Below are 3,274 nucleotides of genomic sequence, written 5' to 3'. Positions count from 1 at the left end.
GTGTTGCTACCTGAGGCCAGCAAGCCACAGAGGCTTACCAAGGCTGATGTTTTAGTACCTGGTTATTGCTGATGATTATTCAGGGTCCAAAAGCTCTTCAGTTAGCAGGTGATGAATGCTTCTAGGATAGGGGCATTCCCTTCAAGGCAGTAGGTTTATTTCTTGCCCAGAGAGTGACTAGCAATGTCGTCTGGGAACTAGGGCCTGGAATGGGGGCCTCATTATTCTCACCAGTGCCCTATACTGCTGTGACTGAACTGGTATCCTAGATGCAAGACAAAGTTCTCCCCACTCTTCCCTCTTCTCTCCTCAAGCATAAGGAAGGGGTCAATTTTGGAGTAGAAAAAGGGGTCTCTTTTGGATCCCTGAGCTGTAAAGCTGGAGTTAGAGGAGGGGTAATGCCAGTACTCTCTTGGCTGCTCCAGCTGGTGTCTCAATATGTCAAGTGTTGTCCCCATTCCACTGTGTCTGGGCCAATTTCTGTCCTAGAACTTGCCTAATACATGCAGTAGTCCTTATAGCCTAGAATACCTTTCAAGTTTACTTAGTGACCAAGAGCACTTTGGACCTCAGTGGTCAGTATGGCAGTCATTTATGTTCAGATAGCTTGGATTGGTGATTCCCCTCTTACTGGGGCTGATTTAAATGCTCTCTCTGTGGGCAGGCATCGGCTGAGTTTGGTCTGGCTTTTCTTTCTGCTCTAACAGAGCACCAGTGAGTTCAGTGCCTTACAGTTTCCAGGTTCTGCTTACCTCACTGCCCAGAGATGCTTCCCCAACAGGTCACCACTTCTGGGGGTGGGGAAGGTGTGGCATCCACAATTGAGCAGTGTTTTTTTTTTTTTTTTCCTATCTCTTCAGTGCCTCTTTCAGCAATATAAAGTTAAAACCAGGTACTATGAGTGCTCACCTGATTTTCTGTTCTTATGAAGTTTCTTTTCTTTCTTTATTTTTTTTTTCTGCATAGATAGTTGTTAACTTGGTGTCTTTGCAGGGGAACAATTGGTGGAGTTTTCTATTTTGCCATCCTGATCTTCCTCCTGTAGATGTCTATTGGTTACATTTGGTCAAGTGTCACATTCAAGTCCCAAATATATTTGTTTGTTTCCTGCTTCAATGATCTAATAGTGTCAGTAGGGTGTTGAAGTTTCCCACTATAATTTTTGGACATTTAAGTTTATTCCCAGGTATCTAAGAACTTCCATTCTGAATCTGAGTGCTCCTATGTTGGATGCGTGCATATTTAAGAAAAGTCTTATTGTTGAATTAACCCTTATAACATTATGTAATGCTCTTCTTTTTATTGCTTTTGTTGGTTTATCATCTGCTTTGTCTGAAATTAGAATAACAACCTCTGTCTTTTCCTGTTTTCCACTTGTTTAGTAAATTGATCTCCATTTCTTCACTTTAAGCCTATGTGTGTCATTGCATATGAGATGAGTCTTACGAAGAAAGTGTAACTTTGGGTTTTGCTTCTCTATACAATTTACTACTCTGTGCATTTTAATTCGGGCATTTAACCCATTGAAATTTAATGTTAGTATTGATATATTCAGGTTTGATCCCGTCATTGTATCTTTAGCTAGTTTCGTTTTACATACATAATTGTGTTTTGTAGTATCAGGTAATGATCTTTTCATATATAGAACTCCTTTAGGGGCCTTTTATAGGGCAGTTTTGCTGGTAACAAATTCCCTGAGCCCTTCCTGATCTGAAAAGACTGATCTCTTCTTCCCTTATGAAGCTTAGTTTAGCTGGATATAAAATTCTTGGTTGTAATTTTTTGTTGTTATTAATGCTGAATATAGACCCCCGATCTTTTCTGGCTTGTAAGATTTCTACTGAAAAGTCCACTGTTAGCCTGATGGGTTTTCTTTTGTAGGTAACCTGACCCTCCTCTCTAGCTGCCTTTAACATTTTTTCTTTCATTTCCACCTTGGGGAATCTGATGACTATTTGTCTTGGGGATGTTCTTCTTATGTAGTATTTCACTGGGGAGATCTGCTTTTTTCTAAATTTAAATGTTGGCCTGTCTAGTGAGGGTAGTAAAATTCCCATGGACGATATTCTCAGGTTGCTTGATTTCTCTCCCTGCTTTTCAGGAATGCCAATTTTCATAGATTTGGTCTCTTTACATAATTCCATATTTCTCAGAGGTTTTGTTCATTTTTGTTTGTTGTTTTTCTTTACTTTTGCCTAAGTTATTTTAGAAAACCTGTCTTGGAAATCTGAGATTCTTTCTTCAGATTTGTTGATTCTGCTATTAGGACTTGGGTTATGTTCTAAAATTCTTGAAGTGAGTTTTTAAAATCTATCAGTTCCATTTTTGTCCTCTTTACTTTTATTTATTTTTTTTTAAATGGACACATAACAATTGTAAGTATTTATGTCATACAGTGTGACTTTATTTTATTTTATTTTACTGTAAGTTCTGGGATTCATGTGCAGAATGTGTAGGTTTGTTACATAGGTATACATATGCCATGGTGGTTTGCCACACCTATCAACCTGTCATCTAGGTTTTAAGCCCTACATGCATTAGATATTTGTCCTAATGTACTCCCTCCCCTTTCCCCCCACACCCCCGACAGATCACTGTGTGTGGTGTTCCCCTCCCTGTGTCCATGTGTTCTCATTGTTCAGCTCCTACTTATGAGTGAGAATATGTGGTGTTTGGTTTTCTGCCCCTGTGTTAGTTTGCTGAGAATGACGACTTTTAGTTCCATGCATGTCCCTGAAAAAGACATGAACTCATTTTTTATGGCTGCATAGTATTCCGTGGTGTTTATATACCACATTTTCTTTATCCAGTCTATCATTGATGGGCATTTGGGTTGGTTTCAAGTCTTTCCTATTGTAAACAGTGCTGCAATGAAAATACTTGTACATGTGTCTTTATACTAGAATGATTTATAATCCTTTGGGTATATAAGCAGTAATGAGATTGCTGGGTCAAATGGTATTTCCAGTTCTAGATCCTTGAGGAATTTCCACACTGGCTTCCACAATGGTTGAACTAATTTACATTCCCACCAATAGTGTAAAAGCATTCCTAATTCTCCACATACTTGCCAGCGTCTGTCATTTCCTGACTTTTTAATGATCACCATTCTTATTGGCATGGGATGATATCTCATTGTGGTTTTCATCTGCATTTCTGTAATGACCAATGATGATGAGCCTTTTTCATGACAGATTGCAAAATTTTTCTCCCATTCTGTAGGTTTTCTGTTCACTCTGATGCTAGTTTCTTTTGTTGAGCAGAAGGTCTTTAA

Source organism: Colobus angolensis, unplaced genomic scaffold, assembly GCF_000951035.1.
Source record: "Colobus angolensis palliatus isolate OR3802 unplaced genomic scaffold, Cang.pa_1.0 Scaffold545, whole genome shotgun sequence".
NCBI classification, from domain to species: Eukaryota; Metazoa; Chordata; class Mammalia; order Primates; family Cercopithecidae; genus Colobus; species Colobus angolensis.
Note: the sequence above shows the minus strand (reverse complement) of the source record.